The 12,114-nt window shown below is 41.8% G+C and overlaps 1 long non-coding RNA gene across 1 annotated transcript; it reads left to right on the forward strand.

Moving 5' to 3' along the window:
• The first annotated feature begins 1,319 nt into the window (after nucleotides 1-1,319).
• Nucleotides 1,320-5,225, forward strand: LOC140614514 (uncharacterized). Its single transcript, XR_012015365.1, has 3 exons — nucleotides 1,320-1,514; nucleotides 3,668-3,798; nucleotides 5,054-5,225. It is a non-coding gene; the product is annotated as an uncharacterized lncRNA (long non-coding RNA).
• Nucleotides 5,226-12,114: the final 6,889 nt, after the last annotated feature.

A 12,114-nucleotide genomic window follows, 5' to 3' on the forward strand; every position in this document is an offset into this window, starting at 1 on the left:
CAGCTTCCCTATTTTATGTCTCTATGTCTGTCTGTCTGTATGTATGTATTTGCCACCAATGCCCCTACAGCCTGCTTCTAATTCAAGGCCAACCAGTGAAACCAAATATCAGATATGCTACATTAACCAATCACATAGGATTCTCTGCTTCTAGTCTATGGGCCTCTGACTCACCTGTGTCTCTCTTGCCTCCAGCCTCTAATCAGGGGACTCCTGAAGCCATCCTTTCTGCCCCTATAAAGCTTTCCCACCCTTCTACCTGCCTTGGAGTTCCTACCAAAGACAAGTACTAACTCCCTTACTATGGCAAGATCTGAATAAATAGCCTCTACTTGCTCCCGTTTGTTTATTTTATTCATTTATTTTCACATTTGCAAAAAACCCACTGAGCTGAACATTTAAGACCAGTGCTCTTTGTGCTGTTTACTCTATATATCTTACCCACCCCAAATTTTTAAACATTTACTTTGCTTGACCTTCTGAATAAAGTAAAGATGGACTTTAGGAGAAGTAAAGGAAAAACAAAGAACGTGGTAAAATAAAGTAAGCACTGTCGCTTTCACTGAGCATTATGAGAACCAAGAACTTATCGTTGCCAATTCATTTGAAATGCCAAAGACAGATTTAGGAATAGCTCCTACTTTTTATGAAAAGACCATAATCACTGTGCTGAGAAGGGAGATTGAAAGACAAGAAGTTGCACACTCAGTTTCTGGGGCCCTCTCCACTCCCTAGAGTGTGCTGGGAGGTCAGAAAAAACAAGACCAAGGCACCATTGGCCCTATGGTTTACATTACTAACATATCCATACATGTACCATATTGTTTTCTCCATGCCTCTCTTCTAGTGAAACTCCTCTCTGTAATGGTCTATTTCATCTTAGGGTATAATATGTCCCAGCCAATGCCCCCCAGAAAGCCACTAAAGGTTGATAGGATCATCTTCCATCCTGGTCCCCAGAAGCTCTCAGAATACCACAAGGAAAGTTCCTCCTTTCTCTCCTATGGGGCAGTGGAGCCCATGATGCAAATTAAACCCAGACAATTAGAAAACAAAAGACTCCCTTACCAATAAAACTGATGTTGCTTGTTCTATATTTTGAAGAATTTAATTCAGGGTAGTTTCTAGGAACAAAATGAAACTTCCCCCAGTGTTTTGACTGACTTTTTGACATAAGTTGTGAGACATAAAATATTCAAAGAAATCAGATATAAAGAGTGAGAATGAGGTTTAGGATTAGGATTGAGGCATCATTGAAAGTTGAAGAATCAACAGTATTTTTGTAACAGGAACACCGGGCTGTTCTTCCAGATTCCAGAGCTGAGTTGCAAATGTGGAGGATAAGCTCTTCTGTTTGTACTCCAGTTCTACCAGGGCAATACATGTATGGATGACTTGACACCCAGTGAAGGATTCCAGGGATGGGAGGGCCGGCCTCCAAGGACGTGAACTCACACCTACCACCATGGCCACACAGGGATGATGGAAGGAGGGAAAGCTGGCTACTACAGACGGTGGGTATGAGACTCAACTCAATAATGTTAATGGGATTGCAAAGTAGAAGACAGGACATTAAACACGAATTCTGGGAGCAAACTAACTACCCACAAGTCCACTGTTGAAACACAAGCTTCTCACCTTCCAGGAGGAACATTACATGTTGGGTGTCACCAAGCCCTTCCTTACTTTCTTAATGAATCCCCAGTAGCTCTTGGAGAAGTTCTAATATTTCCCTCATTTAAAACTGTGGATGTCAGGAATCCCTGGGTGGCTCAGTGGTTTAGCACCTGCTTTTGGCCCAGGGCATGATCCTGGAATCCTGGGATCGAGTCCCACGTCGGGCTCTCGGCATAGAGCCTGCTTCTCCCTCCTCCTGTGTCTCTGCCTCTCTTTCTCTCTCTATGTCTATCATAAATAAATAAATAAATCTTAAAAAAAAAAACTGCAGATGTCCTTACCTACCACCAAATGTGGAATTAAGATCACCTTAATCGTCACATCTTGACTGACAGTATCTTGGCACGCTCCCATACCACCTCTGCCCAGAATGTTCTTAGATCCATACCATTGAGGCCCCAAACCCCTCTGACCCAGCAGCTACACATGCTGCTCACATGCATCCCCTCCTTTCCCATTTCTCCTGCCCTCCACTACTCAGGCCTCTGCAGCTCAGCTGGACTCTTGCCTTGCCCCCTGAGCTGGTGGCTGTGTGCTCCAGTTTCTGTCCTCTCCTGCAGCCACCTGCCTTCCAGACTTGACCACATCCCCCAGCCTGACTCCCCAAGCCCTCTTTTTCCCACCTAGTCCCCAACCTCACTTCCCTGACAACCCTGTAGGTACCCTCTTGTCCAGCCTTACATGTTCTGGCTGACACTGCCTCTTTCCTCCTTAAAAATACCAACACATTTTTCATCATGAGCTACAACATTAAAAGTCCCAACTTAGAATGTAGACAGCAACAAGAGAACTTCACTCTCACCCACCCACCTTCCACAATATGAAAAGGCAGATAATCTGCAAGAGCTCATCAGTGAACTAAGGTCATAAGGAAGCCAGGTGAACTAAATTCCAAAGATGACAAAGCCCTTCAGGGAGATAAGGGACATATGAACTGTTTCACCTTTGGCAGAAGGTGAGGTTATTGTGGGCCACTATGAAACACAAAAATAGAAAAATAAAACAGACCTGTAGAGCTTCATGAATTATTGGAGAGAAAATATCTGTATAAGCGCCCCCCAAGGTAATAGGTCACAATGTCCCCTTGCCTCCTAAGAAGAACAACACTGCTGTTTTTTGTAGTAAAGACTCCCTTGCTTTTCTTTATCCTTTTACCACTAAATGTGAGTCTCTAATCACTACTGTTCAGTTTGCCTTTTTAAACTTTCTGGAATGTGGCCCCAGCGTAAGTCTTCTCCAGCAGCTTCCTTCACTCAGTGTTGGCTGCATGGAATTTTGCCTCACTGCAGAACACTGTAATTGAGGCCTATGCCTCTTTGCTCCTGACTCCTACCTAGAAGGTCTGTCCCTCTCTATCCCAGCCAGTTCCCACATGCACCTGTCAACTTATCACCTACTCTCAGAATCCAACAAATGCCCCTTCCTCCTCCAGGAAGCCCTCCCTACAGCTCTGTATGGAAGCTGCAACACTTGCACGTGACTCCAACATCTTGAACTCAGTCTGCCAGCTCTTTGGCCTACCTTGCTCTGCACAATGGTTCCTTGTCCTGAGATTACACTGTGTGTAGTGTGTTCTCAAAACCAGACACCTGGGCTGTTTTATTGATTTGGGATCCCACAGAGCGCTTAGCACTCAGCCAGAGACATGGTAGATGCTCCATGAATTCAACAAATGGGTGGATCTACCAAACTCTGCCTGCATGAAGCAGAAACGTCATGGACTCCACTGGGCCAGAGTTTGGCAGAGCCTGGAAGTTTTTCTCCTTATAGTTTGATTGTCTTACATGGTCCTGTGGATATAGGAATGTCAGCAACTAGAAGCAAGATTGCCCCTTGCTCTGGGGTTGCTCTGGGGACTGAATCCCCCATCTGCACTGTTTCCATTGTATCTGTTTCTTAGAGAAGTGATGTGTAGAATAGCATCTGGCTCTTTGAGCTTCCTTATTATTTAGATTTTGTATAAACAGGAGTTTCCTTTCTGGCTTTCCAGGATTAAACCAGTTGGAATATCATTTCAGTTTGAATGAAAACAGATCTCCATCCCTGATGCTGAAATTTTGAGAAATGCAAACTGGAGAGACCATGTTGGTGTGACTTTGATGGCTAAAGGTGGAGAAAGAGGTATTTGAGACACCTTAGGAAACCTGCCTCTGTGCCAGGAAAGGGACATGTGTATGGAGGGGGAATGTGAGAGATGTGGAAGCCGAACAGGAGCCCATAGCACCAGGTCCCACAGCAGTAGCCCTGAGGACAGAGTCTCTTGCCTACAACTGGAGCAGCATCCTCCAGGGTCCCTGTTGCCTCGTAGGGAAACTCTGCCTGGGATCTGAGTCCTTTGCCTCATATTGTTTATACTTCATGGAATCTGGAACCTGAAAACACCTGTAAGCTAAGAGAAGGAGGAAGAGTTTACCTCCCTCAAAAAGATGAGCAAAACCAAAGAATAGTTATTATTATCAAGCAACATATTAACAGTGGTTGCTATTGGCAGATGAGTTTACGGTGGAGAATGGCAGGGGGTGTCTCTCTGTACTGCACCTTTCTGAATTGTTTGAAATCTTTTATAACAATGAGAAAATCTGATAAAGAAAACATAGGAACAAAGTAAAGATATACTACTAGTTTCTTAGCAAGCATGAAGCCATTCCTCTTGACTCTCTCCACCCCTACCCCCACTCAGTGGACCTGAGGGTGGTGGTCCGGGACCCATCTGGACCACGCACCCAATGCCTTTATCCCCTGAGCAGCTTCTCCCCTTGCTGCCCACTGCCGCCTCCCCTCCCCTCTCTGCAGTTCTCTGCAAGAAACCCTGGGCTTGCTGGACCTGGGAGATAGCTCTCCTATCCTACCCAAATCTACTTGTAGCATATTCCATTCCACCAGCTGAGGGGCCTGCCCCTCTCACTGTTGCATTTGATAGATGGCCTCATGGCAAAGTCTTCTTTAGCCTAGGCTAACACCTATATTTTGTGCACCATGAAATGGTATTGAGAGTTACAAACCTGTTCTACCCCATTTTATCTAATGATCTCACTTCTTGGAATATATTCCAAAGAAATCACCTAAAGGGGGTGAATGGGTACTGCAGATGCCCCATCCAGACCCCCTTTACAATGCCAGAACACCATTCTCTGGCGGGATTTTGATAGCAAACAGCTGGCCCCTCTGCAAACTGACCCATTGGGGAAGGCTCTTCTACCACCAGGGCAGCTCTCAGCCCATGACTGACTCAAATTACTTTGCCTCAGAGGGGATCAGCTCTGTGATGCAGTTCATACTCCTGAGTTTCCCATGGGATCAGCCACAGGCCAACTCCAGCCAAGATCCCATCTCTGCTCAGCTCCTTGCCTATTCCCCTCACCCTTGTCCTCCTCAGGCCTGTGCTCAAGAAATCGCATGCACCCGAAACCTACATCAGGCTCTGTTTCTGGGGAACTTGATCTAAGACATGGGAAAATTACACTCAGGCAAAAGGATGACCACAGAGTCATAGAGATGGAGAAAAGCTAAGCAGATGCCAATAGGAGAGATCACCATGAGGGATTGGAACTGGGGTAGGTAATTTGTTTTTCACCATCAGCCTTTCTGTTCTCTTTAATTCAAATTACAAATTTGCATTACTGATTCAAGTATATTAAATCTAAAAACAGAAAATATACATCCATAACACCTTCAAATGAAATGATGGGCCTGCACTCAATGGTCATCTGGATTTTTTAAAAATTTATTTTATTTTATTTTAAAAATTTTTTAGAAAGTTGGTCCAGAAAATGTCAAAAGTTTTGCCAGGCCTGGATTGAAATCTAGACTTCAGGTGAATTTATCTCTTTATCTGTAGGTAGATAGAAGGCTCATATCATTTTCTGCTGCAGTTTGATGATATACTGAAAGTAACCAAATCCTAAATCAGAATAGAATGAAAAATTTAAAAATGCAGCCCTATTTGTTACTAAACTATAGGATATTAGGTGTCAATAGCACCCAACGTATATTTCAATCAAATGATGAGGAAGGAGAATTTGAAGAACAGGATAGTTGGCTGACCAGAAGCTCTGAAAGGTACTGGTCTTATAGGTAACTGATCCAAAAGGAAGACAGCTTCTGCCTCTGGACTGGGGGGCGGGGGGGAGGATAGCACTGTTTGGATGGAAGGAAGGTAAGGTCCTCACTATGCAGTGAATGGGGGACAAGGAGGTAGGGGGCCCAAGCTCTGCCATGTGACTGAGTGGTCTGAGACAGTGATGCCAGCTGGTGGAGGCCTGGAGCAAGGGATGTGGCTCCCAGGAGCCAGTTCATAAGGCATTAATGCAACAGCTATTTGGTGCCTCCTGTGTGCTGGGGACCATGAGGGACACTGGGACACAGAGGAGAGAAATAGAAATAAAGTGTGTCAATCAAGGAACTTGATTGTAGGCAACAGAAACCGATTTTGTCTGAAAGCAGCAAAACTGGGACACCTGGGGTGGCTCAGTGCTTGCGCGTCTGCCTTCCACTCAGGGCATGATCCTGGGGTCCTGGGAACGAGTCCCACATCGGGCTCCCGTTGGGGAGCCTGCTTCTCCCTCTGCCTATGTCTCTGCCTCTTTTTGTGTGTCTCTCGTGAATTAATAAGTAAAATCTTTAAAAAATAAATAAGTAAATAAAATCAACAAAACTGAATTTGTTGAAAAGATAATGAACCACAGAATTTCAAGAAGTTTACAGAAGTGCCTTGGAAATAGGCACCTAAGGCAGCTTAGGTTGGAGGGGCTAAAAGGAGAAACTATAGGAATGGTTTAATAGTAGAAGAATGTGGTTTGTTCCAGGAGAAAGCATTACAGAGCACCCATGGCTGGGTGCTATAGAGCCTCAAGCAGTTTTAGAAACAGTAAGAACTGTATTTCCCCAATTTACATGGTTCCTTATTCTTAAAGGAGTAATTCAGTTGAAGGGTGTAGCCTCAGGTCATGATGTCTTGGAATGGGGGGAATTGGCTTCTCTTTGAGCTTGATGCTGAGCATGAGCAGGACCTGGGCAGAGATAAGGACTGTGGAGGCCAGCAGGGCAATTGTTTTGGGGTCTTTTTAAGTGTATATTTTTAAATTCCAGTATTGTTAACATACAGTGTTATATTAATTTCAGGAGTATGACAGAGTGATTCAACAATTCCATGCATCACCCAGTGCTCACCACAAGTGCCCTCCTTAATCCCCATCACTTCTTATTTCATCCATCCCCCCACCCACCTCCTTCTGGTGACCATCAGTGTGTTCTCTATAGTTAAGAGTCTGTTTCTTGGTTTACCTCTCTTTTTCCCTTTGCTTGCTTGTCCCTTAAATTCCACATATGAGTGAGATCCTATGGTATTTGTCTTTCTCTGACCTATTTCACTTAGCATTATACTTTAGCTCTCTATCACCCATGTTGTTGCAAATGACAAGATTTCCTTCTTTTTTATGGCCAAATAATATTCCACTGTGTATATACTATCTCTTCTTTATCCATTCATCTATTGATGGGCACTTGCCCTATTGTATAAGTAACGCTGCTATAAACATAAGAGTGCATGTGTCTCTTTGAATTAGTGTTTTTGTATTTTTTGGGCAAATGCCCAGTAGTGTGATTATTACATCATAGTGTACTTCTATGCTTAGCTTTTTGAGGAATCTGTATTGTTTTCCACAGTGGCTGCACCATTTGCATTGCCACCAATAGTGCATGAGTGTTCCTTTCTCACCACATCCTCGTCAATACTTGCTATTTCCCATGTTTTTGATTTTAGCCATTCTGATAGGTGTGAGGTGATATCTCATTGTGGTTTTGATCTGCATTTCTCTGATGATATTGAACATCTTTTCATGTGTCTGTTGGCCATCTGAATGTCTTTGGAGAATGTCTGTGTATGTCTTCTGCCTATTTTTAAATTGGATAGCTTGTTTTTTGGGTGCTGAGTTGTGTAAGTTCTTTATATATTTTAGATACTAACCCTTTATTGGGTATCCATTTACAAAGATCTTCTCCCATTCCATAGGCTGCTTTTTAGTTTTTTTGATTGTTTCCTTTGCTCTACATGTAGTCCCAATAGTTTATTTTTGACAAATCTAGGAAAATGTTGCTATTGTCAATTTCAGAGACATTACTGCCTATGATCTCTCTACGATTTTTATGGTTTCAGGTCTCACATGTAGGCCCTTAATTCATTTTGAGTTTATTTTTGTGTACGGTGTAAAAAAAAATGGTCTAGTTTCATACTTTTGCATGAAGTTGCCCAGTTTTCCTAACACCATTTGTTGAAGAGGCTGTCTTTTTCCCATTGGATATTTTTTTGGGCTTTGTTGAAGTTAATTGACCATATAATTGTGGGTTTTCCTTCTTTTTATTTTTTAATTGGAGTTCAATTTGCCAACATATAGCATAACACCCACTGCTCATCCCGCCAAGTGCCCCCCTCAGTGCCCATCACCCAGTCACCCCCACCCCCTGCCCACCTCCCTTTCCACCACCCCTTGTTCGTTTCCCAGAGTTAGGAGTCTCTCATGTTCTGTCTCCCTCTCTGTATTTCCCACTCATTTTCTCTCATTTCCCCTTTATTCCCTTTCACTATTTTTTATATTCCCCAAATGAATGAGACCATATAATGTTTGTCCTTCTACGATTGACTTACTTCACTCAGCATAATACCCTCCAGTTCCATCCACTAGATCCATTGCTATTTTTGAAGCAAATAGTGAGGGCAGTCCTGGTGGCGCAGCGGTTTGGCGCTGCCTGCAGCCTGGGGTGTGATCCTGGAGACCCGGGATCGGGATCGAGTCCCATATCAGGCTCCCTGCATGGAGCCTGCTTCTCCCTCTGTCTGTGTCTCTGCCTCTCTGTCTATGAATAAAAACAAACAAACAAACAAACAAAAAACACCTGAAGCAAATAGTGGGTATTTGTCGTATTTCTGGGTTTTCTATTCTGTTCTATTGACCTATGTGTCTGTTTCTGTGTCAGTAACATACTGCTTTCATTACAATAGATTTGTAATATAACTTAAAGTCTGGAATTGTGATACTTCTGGCTTCGCTTTTTCTTTTTTTTCAAAATTGCGTTGGCTATTTGGGGTCTTTTGTGGTTCTATACAAATTTTCGAATTGTTTGTTCTAGTTCTGTGAAAAATGCTACTGGTATTTTGATAAGGCTGCATTAAATGTATAGATTGTTTTGGGTGGTATAGACACTTTAACAATATTTATTCTTCCAATCCATGAGCACAGAATATCTTTCCATTTCTTTGTGTCACCTTCAATTTCTTTCATCAGAGTTTTGAAGTTTTCAGAATTTTAGTGGTATATTTATCTGGTTTTGGCATCATAGTAATGTCCTCATAGAATGAGTTTGGTAGTTTTTCTTTTTCTTCTTCTATTTTTTGGAATAGTTTGAGAAGAATAGATATTAACTCCTTTTTATTTATTTTTTACTTTTTTATTTTTAAAGATCTTACTTATTTATTCGAGAGAGAGAGAGAGAGAAAGAGAGAGAGAAAGGCAGAGACACAGGCAGAGGGAGAAGCAGGCCCCCTGCAAGGAGCCCTGATATGGGACTAGATCCCCTCGATCCCGGATCCTGGGATCACGCCCTGAGCCGAAGGCAGATGCTCAACCGCTGAGCCACCCAGGTGTCCCTTAACTCCTTTTTAAATGTTTGGTAGAATTTGCCTATGAAGCCATCTGGCCCTGGACTTTGGTTTGTTGGGAGTTTTTTGATGGTTGATTCAATCTCCTTGCTGGTAATTGACTTGTTCAAATTTTCTGTTTCTCCCTGCTTCAGTTTTGGGAGTTTGTATGTTTCTAGGAACTTACTCACTTCTTCTAGGTTGTCTAATATGTTGGCATATAATGTTTCATAATATTCTCTTATAATTGTTCGTGTTTCTGTGGTGTTGGTTGTTATATTTCCTCTTTCTTTTGTGATTTTGTTTATTTGCGTCTTGAGTCCTTTCTCTCTCTCTCTCTCTCTCTCTCTCTCTCTCTCTCTCTCTCGATTCCGGCTAGACGCTTATCAATTTTGTTGATTTTTCAAAGAACCAGCTCCTAGTTTCATTGATCTGTTCTATTGTTCTTTTAATTTCTATGTCATTTATTTCTGCTATAAATTTTATTACTTCTTTCTTTCTGCTAGTTTTGAGTTTTGTTTGTTGTTATTTTTCTAGCTCATTGGGGTGGATGGCTAGATTGTGATTTTGAGATTGTTCTTGCTTCTTGAACTAGGCCTGTATTGCTATAAACTTCTCTTTTAGAACCACTTTTGCTGCATCTTAAAGGTTTTGGACCCTTGTGTTTTCATTTTGGTTTGTTTCCACCAATTTTAATTGCTTCTTTAATTTCCTGGTTGACCCATTCACGGTTTAGAAGCATGTTGTTTAACCTCCATGTACTTGTGTTCCTTCCAGGTATTTTCTTGTGGTTCATCTCTAGTTTAATAGCATTGTGTTCAGAAAAGATGCATGCGATGACTTTGATCTTGAATTTGTTAAGGCCTGTTTTGTGGCCTGATATATGATCTATTCTGAAGAATATTCCATGTGCACTTGAAAAGAAAGTGTATTCTGTTCTTTTAGGATGGAATGTTCTGAATATATCTGTTAGATCCATCTGTTCCAGTGTCATTCAAAGCCACTCTTTCCTTGTTGATTTTCTGTTTGAATGATCTGTCCATTCATGTAAGTGGAGTGTTAAAGTTTCCTACTATTATTGTATTATTATCAATTAGTTCCTTTATGTTTGTTATTAACTGGTTTATGTATTTGGGTGCTCCCATGTTGGGTGCATAAATATTTACAATTGTTACATCTTCCTGTTGGATTGTCCCCTTTATCATTATATAGTGTCTTTCTATGTCTCTTTTTACAGTCTTCATTTTAAAATCTATTTTGTCTGATACAAGTATTGTTACTCTGGTTTCTTTTGACATCCATTTACATGATACATGGTTCTCCATCCCCTCACTTTCAATCTGCAGGTGTCTTTAGGTCTGAAATGAGTCTCTTCATGATACTCTACATAGAAAACCCAAAAGCCTCCACCCCAAGATTGCTAGAACTCATACAGCAATTAGGTAGCATGGCAGGATACAAAATCAATGCCCAGAAATCAGTGGCATTTCTATACACTAACAATGAGACTGAAGAAAGAGAAATTAAGGAGTCAATCCCATTTACAATTGCACCCAAAAGCATAAGATACCTAGGCATAAACCTAACCAAAGAGGTAAAGGATCTATACCCTAAAAACTATAGAACACTTCTGAAAGAAATTGAGGCAGACACAAAGAGATGGAAAAATATTCCATGCTCATGGATTGGCACAATTAATATTGTGAAAATGTGAATGTTACCCAGGGCAATGTACATGTTTAATGCAATCTCTATCAAAATACCATGGACTTTCTTCAGAGAGTTAGAACAAATTATTTTAAGATTTGTGTGGAATCAGGAAAGACCCCGAATAGCCAGGGGAATTTCAAAAAAGAAAACCATATCTGGGGGCATCACAATGCCAGATTTCAGGTTGTACTACACAGCTGTGGTCATCAAGACAGTGTGGTACTGGCACAAAAACAGACACATAGATCAATGGAACAGAATAGAGAACCCAGAAGTGGACCCTGAACTTTATGGTCAACTAATATTCGACAAAGGAGGAAAGACTATCCACTGGAAGAAAGACAGTCCCTTCAATAGATGGTGCTGGGAAAATTGGACATCCACGAGTAGAAGAATGAAACTCGACCACTCTCTTTCACCATACACAAGGATAAACTCAAAATGGATGAAAGATCTAAATGTGAGACAAGATTCTATCAAAATCCTAGAGGAGAACAAAGGCAACACCCTTTTTGAACTCGGCCACAGTAACTTCTTGCAAGATACATCCACGAAGGCAAAAGAAACAAAAGCAAAAATGAACTATTGGGACTTCATCAAGATAAGAAGCTTCTGCACAGCAAAGGATACAGTCAACAAAATGAAAAGACAACCTACAGAATGGGAGAAGCTATTTGCAAATGACGTATCAGATAAAGGGCTAGTTTCCAAGATCTATAAAGAACTTATTAAACTCAACACCAAAGAAACAAACAATCATGAAATGGGCAAAAGACATGAACAGAAATCTCACAGAGGAAGACATAGACATGGCCAACACGCACATGAGAAAATGCTCTGCATCACTTGCCATCAGGGAAATACAAATCCAAACCACAATGAGATACCACCTCACCCCAGTGAGAATGGGGAAGATTAACAAGGCAGGAAACCACAAATGTTGGAGAGGATGTGGAGAAAAGGGAACCCTCTTACACTGTTGGTGGGAATGTGAACTGGTGCAGCCACTCTGGAAAACTGTGTGGAGGTTCCTCAAAGAGTTAAAAATAGACCTGCCCTATGACCCAGCAATTGCACTGTTGGGGATTTACCCC

This window comes from Canis lupus, chromosome 22, assembly GCF_048164855.1.
Source record: "Canis lupus baileyi chromosome 22, mCanLup2.hap1, whole genome shotgun sequence".
NCBI classification, from domain to species: Eukaryota; Metazoa; Chordata; class Mammalia; order Carnivora; family Canidae; genus Canis; species Canis lupus.